We start from the raw sequence: 14,368 nt of genomic DNA, 5'->3' as shown, positions 1-14,368 counted from the left end.
TAAAGTACAATAACTTTTACCATTTTAATTTGTTTTAATAGTATATTGACAGTATTGTTTTCTTTCAAAAATCCACTTAATTTTCTTTACCCTATTATTAAAATGGTAATTGACAAAAACAAACTACATTGTCACCAGAAGAGCAATACAAAATGTACAAGTGATATATTAAAATCATCTTTCCAGCTTGAATTTCAATGATGCATTGGGGCAACGATTTTGTGAGAAACATCTTCACCCTTAAATAAAGATTTTCTTAATTCCTTACCTGTGTGCTAATTAGATATCACCTTGTTTTCACATTAAACAGACTTCCACATGAGAAAGCAGCAAGGATGCAGTGGCGTTAATGTTTCCTGGTGTCAACCTGTATTATTTCAGTAGATATTGAAATGAGGATGCATCTTGCTGCCTTTCCAATGAAGCAAGTTTAATTTAGTAATAGGTGAAAAACCATCCCTACAAATATGTTAATCAGATACTTGGCTTTGTGGACACTTTTCAGAGAACAAATTAGTTAGCATAAAAATAAAGCCAGAAAATGAAGAGCTGTTTAATCACTCAATTGGATTTTTCTGCCAGCATTTTTCTTTTTCTCTGCAACCCACTGCTAAATTGTGCTTCCTAGCTGTTTTTATAAAATCACTGAATCAAATCTAACTCTGATTACATCAGAGAAGGCCAGGTACCCTACACCATAACAGGGGGTTTGAAATTTTGACTTGTCTACTTAAAGATCACCAAAATCTGATAACAAGGTCAATTAAGTCCCTGGGTGGGATTGAACCACCAACCTTTTGGTTAATAGCCTTACACACTAACTGATTGCGCCACCGCGACACTTTGCAAAAGTACATACTGACAAAGGCTAATAAGCATTCATCTAGAACGATTCCTAGAAACATTTTAAAAAGTCAATAATGTGGAGAGTTTTTGTATGATGTTTCTTCCATCAACCAATGAAGAAACACATTGGTACTTTCCCATGATGAGTGAGTGCTTCAGGATCTCTTGCACTTACATGTGCAGCAGAGTACTGTAATGGAAGCATGCTGGGTCCATAACCCAGAGGTAGGCAGATTGAAACTATCCTCTGCTATATGCATTTTTTTTTTGTTAATTAAAGTAATCCAAAACTGGGATTGATATTTTTGCTCTTTTATTTTTACTTAAAGTACAATAACTTTTACCATTTTAATTTGTTTTAATAGTATATTGACAGTATTGTTTTCTTTCAAAAATCCAATTAATTTTCTTTACCCGATTATTAAAATGGTAATTGACAAAAACAAACTACATTGTCACCAGAAGAGCAATACAAAATGTACAAGTGATATATTAAAATCATCTTTCCAGCTTGAATTTCAATGATGCATTGGGGCAACGATTTTGTGAGAAACATCTTCACCCTTAAATAAAGATTTTCTTAATTCCTTACCTGTGTGCTAATTAGATATCACCTTGTTTTCACATTAAACAGACTTCCACATGAGAAAACAGCAAAGATGCAGTGGCGTTAATGTTTCCTGGTGTCAACCTGTATTATTTCCGTAGATATTGAAATGAGGATGCATCTTGCTGCCTTTCCAATGAAGCAAGTTTAATTTAGTAATAGGTGAAAAACCATCCCTACAAAGATGTTAATCAGATACTTGGCTTTGTGGACACTTTTCAGAGAACAAATTTGTTATCATAAAAATAAAGCCAGAAAATGAAGAGCTGTTTAATCACTCAATTGGATTTTTCTGCCAGCATTTTTCTTTTTCTCTGCAACCCACTGCTAAATTGTGCTTCCTAGCTGATTTTTTATAAAATCACTTAATCAAATCTAACTCTGATTACATCAGAGAAGGCCAGGTACCCTACACCATAAGAGGGGGTTTGCAATTTTGACTTGTCTACTTAAATATCACCAAAATCTGATCACAAGGTCAATTACGTCCCTGGGTGGGATTGAACCACCAACCTTTTGACTAATAGCTGAACACACTAACCGATTGCGCCACAGAGACACTTTGCAAAAAGTCCATACTGACAAAGACTAATAAGCATTCATCTAGAACGTTTCCTAGAAAAACTTTAAAAAGTCAATAATCTGGAGAGTTTTTGTAAGATGTTTCTTCCAGCAACCAATGAAGAAACACATTGGTACTTTCCCATGATGAGTGAGTGCTTCAGGATCTCTTGCACTTACATGTGCAGCAGAGTACAGTAATGGAAGCATGCTGGGTCCATAACCCAGAGGTAGGCAGATTGAAACTATCCTCTGCTATATGCATTTTTTTTTTGTTAATTAAAGTAATCCAAAACTGGGATTGATATTTTTGCTCTTTTATTTTTACTTAAAGTACAATAACTTTTACCATTTTAATTTGTTTTAATAGTATATTGACAGTATTGTTTTCTTTCAAAAATCCAATTAATTTTCTTTACCCGATTATTAAAATGGTAATTGACAAAAGCAAACTACATTGTCACCAGAAGAGCAATACAAAATGTACAAGTGATATATTAAAATCATCTTTCCAGCTTGAATTTCAATGATGCATTGGGGCAACGATTTTGTGAGAAACATCTTCACCCTTAAATAAAGATTTTCTTAATTCCTTACCTGTGTGCTAATTAGATATCACCTTGTTTTCACATTAAACAGACTTCCACATGAGAAAGCAGCAAGGATGCAGTGGCGTTAATGTTTCCTGGTGTCAACCTGTATTATTTCAGTAGATATTGAAATGAGGATGCATCTTGCTGCCTTTCCAATGAAGCAAGTTTAATTTAGTAATAGGTGAAAAACCATCCCTACAAAGATGTTAATCAGATACTTGGCTTTGTGGACACTTTTCAGAGAACAAATTTGTTAGCATAAAAATAAAGCCAGAAAATGAAGAGCTGTTTAATCAGTCAATTGGATTTTTTTGCCAGCATATTTCTTTTTCTCTGCAACCCACTGCTAAATTGTGCTTCCTAGCTGTTTTTATAAAATCACTGAATCAAATCTAACTCTGATTACATCAGAGAAGGCCAGGTACCCTACACCATAACAGGGGTTTTCGAAATTTTGACTTGTCTACTTAAATATCACCAAAATCTGATCACAAGGTCAATTACGTCCCTGGGTGGGATTGAACCACCAACCTTTTGATTAATAGCTGAACACACTAACCGATTGCGCCACAGAGACACTTTGCAAAAAGTACATACTGACAAAGACTAATAAGCATTCATCTAGAACGTTTCCTAGAAAAACTTTAAAAAGTCAATAATCTGGAGAGTTTTTGTAAGATGTTTCTTCCAGCAACCAATGAAGAAACACATTGGTACTTTCGCATGATGAGTGAGTGCTTCAGGATCTCTTGCACTTACATGTGCAGCAGAGTACTGCACTGGAAGCATGCTGGGCCCATAACCCAGAGGTAGGCAGATTGAAACTATCCTTTGCTATATGCATTTTTTTTTGTTCATTAAAGTAATCCAAAACTGGGATTGATATTTTAGCTTTTATTTTTACTTAAAGTACAATAACTTTTACCATTTTAATTTTTTTTAATAGTATATTGACAGTATTGTTTTCTTTCAAAAATCCAATTAATTTTCTTTACCCGATTATTAAAATGGTAATTGACAAAAACAAACTACATTGTCACCAGAAGAGCAATACAAAATGTACAAGTGATATATTAAAATCATCTTTCCAGCTTGAATTTCAATGATGCATTGGGGCAACGATTTTGTGAGAAACATCTTCACCCTTAAATAAAGATTTTCTTAATTCCTTACCTGTGTGCTAATTAGATATCACCTTGTTTTCACATTAAACAGACTTCCACATGAGAAAGCAGCAAGGATGCAGTGGCGTTAATGTTTCCTGGTGTCAACCTGTATTATTTCAGTAGATATTGAAATGAGGATGCATCTTGCTGCCTTTCCAATGAAGCAAGTTTAATTTAGTAATAGGTGAAAAACCATCACTACAAATATGTTAATCAGATACTTGGCTTTGTGGACACTTTTCAGAGAACAAATTAGTTAGCATAAAAATAAAGCCAGAAAATGAAGAGCTGTTTAATCACTCAATTGGATTTTTCTGCCAGCATATTTCTTTTTCTCTGCAACCCACTGCTAAATTGTGCTTCCTAGCTGTTTTTATAAAATCACTGAATCAAATCTAACTCTGATTACATCAGAGAAGGCCAGGTACCCTACACCATAAGAGGGGGTTTGCAATTTTGACTTGTCTACTTAAATATCACCAAAATCTGATCACAAGGTCAATTACGTCCCTGGGTGGGATTGAACCACCAACCTTTTGATTAATAGCTGAACACACTAACCGATTGCGCCACAGAGACACTTTGCAAAAAGTATATACTGACAAAGACTAATAAGCATTCATCTAGAACGTTTCCTAGAAAAACTTTAAAAAGTCAATAATCTGGAGAGTGTTTGTAAGATGTTTCTTCCAGCAACCAATGAAGAAACACATTGGTACTTTCGCATGATGAGTGAGTGCTTCAGGATCTCTTGCACTTACATGTGCAGCAGAGTACTGCAATGGAAGCATGCTGGGCCCATAACCCAGAGGTAGGCAGATTGAAACTATCCTTTGCTATATGCATTTTTTTTTGTTCATTAAAGTAATCCAAAACTGGGATTGATATTTTAGCTTTTATTTTTACTTAAAGTACAATAACTTTTACCATTTTAATTTGTTTTAATAGTATATTGACAGTATTGTTTTCTTTCAAAAATCCACTTAATTTTCTTTACCCTATTATTAAAATGGTAATTGACAAAAACAAACTACATTGTCACCAGAAGAGCAATACAAAATGTACAAGTGATATATTAAAATCATCTTTCCAGCTTGAATTTCAATGATGCATTGGGGCAACGATTTTGTGAGAAACATCTTCACCCTTAAATAAAGATTTTCTTAATTCCTTACCTGTGTGCTAATTAGATATCACCTTGTTTTCACATTAAACAGACTTCCACATGAGAAAGCAGCAAGGATGCAGTGGCGTTAATGTTTCCTGGTGTCAACCTGTATTATTTCAGTAGATATTGAAATGAGGATGCATCTTGCTGCCTTTCCAATGAAGCAAGTTTAATTTAGTAATAGGTGAAAAACCATCCCTACAAAGATGTTAATCAGATACTTGGCTTTGTGGACACTTTTCAGAGAACAAATTAGTTAGCATAAAAATAAAGCCAGAAAATGAAGAGCTGTTTAATCACTCAATTGGATTTTTCTGCCAGCATTTTTCTTTTTCTCTGCAACCCACTGCTAAATTGTGCTTCCTAGCTGTTTTTATAAAATCACTGAATCAAATCTAACTCTGATTACATCAGAGAAGGCCAGGTACCCTACACCATAACAGGGGGTTTGAAATTTTGACTTGTCTACTTAAAGATCACCAAAATCTGATAACAAGGTCAATTAAGTCCCTGGGTGGGATTGAACCACCAACCTTTTGGTTAATAGCCTTACACACTAACTGATTGCGCCACTGCGACACTTTGCAAAAGTACATTCTGACAAAGGCTAATAAGCATTCATCTAGAACGATTCCTAGAAACATTTTAAAAAGTCAATAATGTGGAGAGTTTTTGTATGATGTTTCTTCCATCAACCAATGAAGAAACACATTGGTACTTTCCCATGATGAGTGAGTGCTTCAGGATCTCTTGCACTTACATGTGCAGCAGAGTACTGTAATGGAAGCATGCTGGGTCCATAACCCAGAGGTAGGCAGATTGAAACTATCCTCTGCTATATGCATTTTTTTTTTGTTAATTAAAGTAATCCAAAACTGGGATTGATATTTTTGCTCTTTTATTTTTACTTAAAGTACAATAACTTTTACCATTTTAATTTGTTTTAATAGTATATTGACAGTATTGTTTTCTTTCAAAAATCCAATTAATTTTCTTTACCCGATTATTAAAATGGTAATTGACAAAAGCAAACTACATTGTCACCAGAAGAGCAATACAAAATGTACAAGTGATATATTAAAATCATCTTTCCAGCTTGAATTTCAATGATGCATTGGGGCAACGATTTTGTGAGAAACATCTTCACCCTTAAATAAAGATTTTCTTAATTCCTTACCTGTGTGCTAATTAGATATCACCTTGTTTTCACATTAAACAGACTTCCACATGAGAAAGCAGCAAGGATGCAGTGGCGTTAATGTTTCCTGGTGTCAACCTGTATTATTTCAGTAGATATTGAAATGAGGATGCATCTTGCTGCCTTTCCAATGAAGCAAGTTTAATTTAGTAATAGGTGAAAAACCATCCCTACAAAGATGTTAATCAGATACTTGGCTTTGTGGACACTTTTCAGAGAACAAATTTGTTAGCATAAAAATAAAGCCAGAAAATGAAGAGCTGTTTAATCAGTCAATTTGATTTTTTTGCCAGCATATTTCTTTTTCTCTGCAACCCACTGCTAAATTGTGCTTCCTAGCTGTTTTTATAAAATCACTGAATCAAATCTAACTCTGATTACATCAGAGAAGGCCAGGTACCCTACACCATAACAGGGGTTTTCGAAATTTTGACTTGTCTACTTAAATATCACCAAAATCTGATCACAAGGTCAATTACGTCCCTGGGTGGGATTGAACCACCAACCTTTTGATTAATAGCTGAACACACTAACCGATTGCGCCACAGAGACACTTTGCAAAAAGTACATACTGACAAAGACTAATAAGCATTCATCTAGAACGTTTCCTAGAAAAACTTTAAAAAGTCAATAATCTGGAGAGTTTTTGTAAGATGTTTCTTCCAGCAACCAATGAAGAAACACATTGGTACTTTCGCATGATGAGTGAGTGCTTCAGGATCTCTTGCACTTACATGTGCAGCAGAGTACTGCACTGGAAGCATGCTGGGCCCATAACCCAGAGGTAGGCAGATTGAAACTATCCTTTGCTATATGCATTTTTTTTTGTTCATTAAAGTAATCCAAAACTGGGATTGATATTTTAGCTTTTATTTTTACTTAAAGTACAATAACTTTTACCATTTTAATTTTTTTTAATAGTATATTGACAGTATTGTTTTCTTTCAAAAATCCAATTAATTTTCTTTACCCGATTATTAAAATGGTAATTGACAAAAACAAACTACATTGTCACCAGAAGAGCAATACAAAATGTACAAGTGATATATTAAAATCATCTTTCCAGCTTGAATTTCAATGATGCATTGGGGCAACGATTTTGTGAGAAACATCTTCACCCTTAAATAAAGATTTTCTTAATTCCTTACCTGTGTGCTAATTAGATATCACCTTGTTTTCACATTAAACAGACTTCCACATGAGAAAGCAGCAAGGATGCAGTGGCGTTAATGTTTCCTGGTGTCAACCTGTATTATTTCAGTAGATATTGAAATGAGGATGCATCTTGCTGCCTTTCCAATGAAGCAAGTTTAATTTAGTAATAGGTGAAAAACCATCACTACAAATATGTTAATCAGATACTTGGCTTTGTGGACACTTTTCAGAGAACAAATTAGTTAGCATAAAAATAAAGCCAGAAAATGAAGAGCTGTTTAATCACTCAATTGGATTTTTCTGCCAGCATATTTCTTTTTCTCTGCAACCCACTGCTAAATTGTGCTTCCTAGCTGTTTTTATAAAATCACTGAATCAAATCTAACTCTGATTACATCAGAGAAGGCCAGGTACCCTACACCATAACAGGGGGTTTGAAATTTTGACTTGTCTACTTAAAGATCACCAAAATCTGATCACAAGGTCAATTAAGTCCCTGGGTGGGATTGAACCACCAACCTTTTGGTTAATAGCCTTACACACTAACTGATTGCGCCACAGCGACACTTTGCAAAACTATATACTGACAAAGGCTAATAAGCATTCATCTAGAACGATTCCTAGAAACATTTTAAAAAGTCAATAATGTGGAGAGTTTTTGTAAGATGTTTCTTCCATCAACCAATGAAGAAACACATTGGTACTTTCCCATGATGAGTGAGTGCTTCAGGATCTCTTGCACTTACATGTGCAGCAGAGTACTGTAATGGAAGCATGCTGGGTCCATAACCCAGAGGTAGGCAGATTGAAACTATCCTCTGCTATATGCATTTTTTTTGTTAATTAAAGTAATCCAAAACTGGGATTGATATTTTTGCTCTTTTATTTTTACTTAAAGTACAATAACTTTTACCATTTTAATTTGTTTTAATAGTATATTGACAGTATTGTTTTCTTTCAAAAATCCAATTAATTTTCTTTACCCGATTATTAAAATGGTAATTGACAAAAACAAACTACATTGTCACCAGAAGAGCAATACAAAATGTACAAGTGATATATTAAAATCATCTTTCCAGCTTGAATTTCAATGATGCATTGGGGCAACGATTTTGTGAGAAACATCTTCACCCTTAAATAAAGATTTTCTTAATTCCTTACCTGTGTGCTAATTAGATATCACCTTGTTTTCACATTAAACAGACTTCCACATGAGAAAACAGCAAAGATGCAGTGGCGTTAATGTTTCCTGGTGTCAACCTGTATTATTTCCGTAGATATTGAAATGAGGATGCATCTTGCTGCCTTTCCAATGAAGCAAGTTTAATTTAGTAATAGGTGAAAAACCATCCCTACAAAGATGTTAATCAGATACTTGGCTTTGTGGACACTTTTCAGAGAACAAATTTGTTATCATAAAAATAAAGCCAGTAAATGAAGAGCTGTTTAATCACTCAATTGGATTTTTCTGCCAGCATTTTTCTTTTTCTCTGCAACCCACTGCTAAATTGTGCTTCCTAGCTGATTTTTTATAAAATCACTTAATCAAATCTAACTCTGATTACATCAGAGAAGGCCAGGTACCCTACACCATAAGAGGGGGTTTGCAATTTTGACTTGTCTACTTAAATATCACCAAAATCTGATCACAAGGTCAATTACGTCCCTGGGTGGGATTGAACCACCAACCTTTTGACTAATAGCTGAACACACTAACCGATTGCGCCACAGAGACACTTTGCAAAAAGTCCATACTGACAAAGACTAATAAGCATTCATCTAGAACGTTTCCTAGAAAAACTTTAAAAAGTCAATAATCTGGAGAGTTTTTGTAAGATGTTTCTTCCAGCAACCAATGAAGAAACACATTGGTACTTTCGCATGATGAGTGAGTGCTTCAGGATCTCTTGCACTTACATGTGCAGCAGAGTACTGCAATGGAAGCATGCTGGGCCCATAACCCAGAGGTAGGCAGATTGAAACTATCCTTTGCTATATGCATTTTTTTTTTGTTCATTAAAGTAATCCAAAACTGGGATTGATATTTTAGCTTTTATTTTTACTTAAAGTACAATAACTTTTACCATTTTAATTTGTTTTAATAGTATATTGACAGTATTGTTTTCTTTCAAAAATCCACTTAATTTTCTTTACCCTATTATTAAAATGGTAATTGACAAAAACAAACTACATTGTCACCAGAAGAGCAATACAAAATGTACAAGTGATATATTAAAATCATCTTTCCAGCTTGAATTTCAATGATGCATTGGGGCAACGATTTTGTGAGAAACATCTTCACCCTTAAATAAAGATTTTCTTAATTCCTTACCTGTGTGCTAATTAGATATCACCTTGTTTTCACATTAAACAGACTTCCACATGAGAAAGCAGCAAGGATGCAGTGGCGTTAATGTTTCCTGGTGTCAACCTGTATTATTTCAGTAGATATTGAAATGAGGATGCATCTTGCTGCCTTTCCAATGAAGCAAGTTTAATTTAGTAATAGGTGAAAAACCATCCCTACAAATATGTTAATCAGATACTTGGCTTTGTGGACACTTTTCAGAGAACAAATTAGTTAGCATAAAAATAAAGCCAGAAAATGAAGAGCTGTTTAATCACTCAATTGGATTTTTCTGCCAGCATATTTCTTTTTCTCTGCAACCCACTGCTAAATTGTGCTTCCTAGCTGTTTTTATAAAATCACTGAATCAAATCTAACTCTGATTACATCAGAGAAGGCCAGGTACCCTACACCATAACAGGGGGTTTGAAATTTTGACTTGTCTACTTAAAGATCACCAAAATCTGATAACAAGGTCAATTAAGTCCCTGGGTAGGATTGAACCACCAACCTTTTGGTTAATAGCCTTACACACTAACTGATTGCGCCACAGCGACACTTTGCAAAAGTACATACTTACAAAGGCTAATAAGCATTCATCTAGAACGATTCCTAGAAACATTTTAAAAAGTCAATAATGTGGAGAGTTTTTGTAAGATGTTTCTTCCATCAACCAATGAAGAAACACATTGGTACTTTCCCATGACGAGTGAGTGCTTCAGGATCTCTTGCACTTACATGTGCAGCAGAGTACTGTAATGGAAGCATGCTGGGTCCATAACCCAGAGGTAGGCAGATTGAAACTATCCTCTGCTATATGCATTTTGTTTTGTTAATTAAATTAATCCAAAACTGGGATTGATATTTTTGCTCTTTTATTTTTACTTAAAGTACAATAACTTTTACCATTTTAATTTGTTTTAATAGTATATTGACAGTATTGTTTTCTTTCAAAAATCCAATTAATTTTCTTTACCCGATTATTAAAATGGTAATTGACAAAAACAAACTACATTGTCACCAGAAGAGCAATACAAAATGTACAAGTGATATATTAAAATCATCTTTCCAGCTTGAATTTCAATGATGCATTGGGGCAACGATTTTGTGAGAAACATCTTCACCCTTAAATAAAGATTTTCTTAATTCCTTACCTGTGTGCTAATTAGATATCACCTTGTTTTCACATTAAACAGACTTCCACATGAGAAAACAGCAAAGATGCAGTGGCGTTAATGTTTCCTGGTGTCAACCTGTATTATTTCCGTAGATATTGAAATGAGGATGCATCTTGCTGCCTTTCCAATGAAGCAAGTTTAATTTAGTAATAGGTGAAAAAACATCCCTACAAAGATGTTAATCAGATACTTGGCTTTGTGGACACTTTTCAGAGAACAAATTTGTTATCATAAAAATAAACCCAGAAAATGAAGAGCTGTTTAATCACTCAATTGGATTTTTCTGCCAGCATTTTTCTTTTTCTCTGCAACCCACTGCTAAATTGTGCTTCCTAGCTGTTTTTTTTATAAAATCACTTAATCAAATCTAACTCTGATTACATCAGAGAAGGCCAGGTACCCTACACCATAAGAGGGGGTTTGCAATTTTGACTTGTCTACTTAAATATCACCAAAATCTGATTACAAGGTCAATTACGTCCCTGGGTGGGATTGAACCACCAACCTTTTGATTAATAGCTGAACACACTAACCGATTGCGCCACAGAGACACTTTGCAAAAAGTCCATACTGACAAAGATTAATAAGCATTCATCTAGAACGTTTCCTAGAAAAACTTTAAAAAGTCAATAATCTGGAGAGTTTTTGTAAGATGTTTCTTCCAGCAACCAATGAAGAAACACATTGGTACTTTCGCATGATGAGTGAGTGCTTCAGGATCTCTTGCACTTACATGTGCAGCAGAGTACTGCAATGGAAGCATGCTGGGCCCATAACCCAGAGGTAGGCAGATTGAAACTATCCTTTGCTATATGCATTTTTTTTTTGTTCATTAAAGTAATCCAAAACTGGGATTGATATTTTAGCTTTTATTTTTACTTAAAGTACAATAACTTTTACCATTTTAATTTGTTTTAGTGCAAAAGGCATATCAGCAGTCAGCACTAACTGGTGACATGCCATTTGTACAAGTAAGCCATGTGTGACTAATATATAAACATACTTTATTAAATAACACCTCAAACTATCATACCCTGGATTCAAACCTATAACCTGTTGAATTCTAATCAAACACCCTACCCATGGAGCTACTTGATCCTGCATCTTTTCTAACCTCCAAAAACAGATTCAGTTGCATTTTCCAGCGTGTTTTGTTTGCGCCTTTGCAAATGTCTTACATCGACAAACTTATTTAGTACTATTTTGCAAATAGGGTTACATTGTCGCAACATTGTGTTCCCTAATTGCTTGATTTTTTAAATGCAACAATTGATAAAGACACCTGATAATTGCTCTGTGGAGTCTTATTTTGTGTTTTGTGTTTAGTCTTTAGATCTGAATTTGAATGTACTTGTGAACTAACTTAATTTCCTACTTCTAAATTCATTCCTAAATTCACTACTTACATGAATCCTGTAGTTGGGCATTTTGGGACTTCGATTGTGGGCATTGTTTTGTGTCCAGACCAGCAGCAGGTGGTGTGCATTTGCTGGAAAGGCATCGAAGACCTCCGATATGCTGCATCTCCTGATGTGTGTCTCCCTCAAGTGGCTGTCAGCAAATGCCTGCTAGACACCCCATTCCAAGCTGATTGTGACATCATGGAACATGCATCATAGAACAGGCATGCTAAAACATGGGTCTTCAACCTGCGACCCTCCAGCTGCTGTGGAACTACACATCCCAGCATGCCCTGCCTCAGTTTTAGCATACCTTAATAGCAAAACTGTGGCAGGGCATGCTGGGATGTGTAGTTTCACAGCAGCTGGAGGGCCACAGGATGAAGACCCATGTGCTAGAGCCAAGCCGCAGGTACATTGAATGCTAGCAAGCTGAATATTTAAATCCTTTTTGTTCCACAGCATTCCAATGCGGAAGATTCCATGGAACCAGAGATCCTTCCATTGAGAAGGACATGCTGCCTGGATGACTACACTGTGCAAATTAAATCACGGAGCCAGTTGGCTTGTGGGTGGCTCTGGTGACTGGGTGGTTGGGTGGGTGGTGTGTCGGAAGTGGAGCGCATGCAAATGATTGTGTATCATCCAGCTAGTGAGAGAGAAAACTCATGCAGGAGTGTGCCTGCTTGTCAGTGGGTTATGCACCTTGCCAGACGTTAAATCTACATAGAGCAGCTGGAGGGGACAAGAGCAGGTTTGCAAAATATAGATAGAAGAGCATATATGCTGGCGCATTCTCCATGATTGTGTCAGCTTATGTTTTGGTGCACTGCACTTTCCTCCACTAAGTTTTAGCCATTTTTGTTAAGCTCAAGTGTAGTTGCTTCTCGGCCTTTTGGCTGTGATCTTGTATCGTGGTTGAAGGGTCTGCTGGAGGGAGGGATTGTTTTCTTCATTGGCGAAAGACCAAAGATATTCCAGGATGGAAGGCTTGGGAACACTATCTGTTTTTCAGTTGTGGAAGAGCACAGAGGTCGGATTGGACTACATTCTATAGTAAAGGATATCTTTCTATTTATTGACCCTCCCCTTATATGTGTCTGTGTTACAATAAAGCTTCGGTTTTGTGAATCCCTCACCCTCTTACACTCCACACCCATAGCCTTATTAACTGTTGTATTATTGTATAGTTTAAATGTATAGTGCAGTTCATGATTTATAGTGTAGGCTGGCCTGTGCTGTAGTTCTGGAACTGTACTATACCGTCAGCATTTGTATTGTGTTTTGGCTGTGCTGCAACACTGTACTTATGTGTGTAATGTTTATGTATGTTTTTTAATGTCAATAAAAACTGCTTTTTCAAGCCAATATCTGAAAACAATCAATGTTTATCTTTGATGGCAATAAAAGTGGTATGATATTTGATGCTTTTGAAAGGCAATATCTGATATGTCCCCTATCTGGGAACCATATATTAAATGGCTTTTCAGAAAAGGGAGATGGGAGAAGAGCTTTCAGTACTTGTAGGACCGATGCACATAAAGAAGCAAAAAAACATACATAAACATTACACACATAAGTACCGCGTTGCGGCAATGCCAAAACACAATAGAAATGCTGACGGTATAGTACAGTTCAAGAACTACAGCACAGGCCAGCCTACACTATAAATCATGAACTGCACTATACATTTAAACTGTACAATAATACAACAGTTAATAAGGCTATGGGTGTGGAGTGTAAGAGGGTGAGGGAATCACAAGCCCGAAGCTTTATTGAAAGACTGACACATATAAGGGGAGGATTAATAAATAGAAAGACATCCTTTACTATAGAATGTAGTCCAATCCGGTCTTTCAACTCTTCCACAATTGAAAAACGGATAGTGTTCCCAAGCCTTCCATCCTGGAATATCTTTGGTCTTTCGCCAATGAAGAAAGCAATCCCTCCCTCCAGCAGACCCTTCAACCACAATACAAGATCACAGCCAAAAGGCCGAGAAGCAACTACACTTGAGCTTAACAAAAATGGCTAAAACTTAGTGGAGGAAAGTGCAGTGCACCAAAACATAAGCTGACACAATCATGGAGAATGCGCCAGCATATATGCTCTTCTATCTATATTTTGCAAACCTGCTCTTGTCCCCTCC

Source organism: Pseudophryne corroboree, unplaced genomic scaffold (genome assembly GCF_028390025.1).
Source record: "Pseudophryne corroboree isolate aPseCor3 unplaced genomic scaffold, aPseCor3.hap2 scaffold_941, whole genome shotgun sequence".
In the NCBI taxonomy this organism is placed as follows: domain Eukaryota; kingdom Metazoa; phylum Chordata; class Amphibia; order Anura; family Myobatrachidae; genus Pseudophryne; species Pseudophryne corroboree.
Note: the sequence above shows the minus strand (reverse complement) of the source record.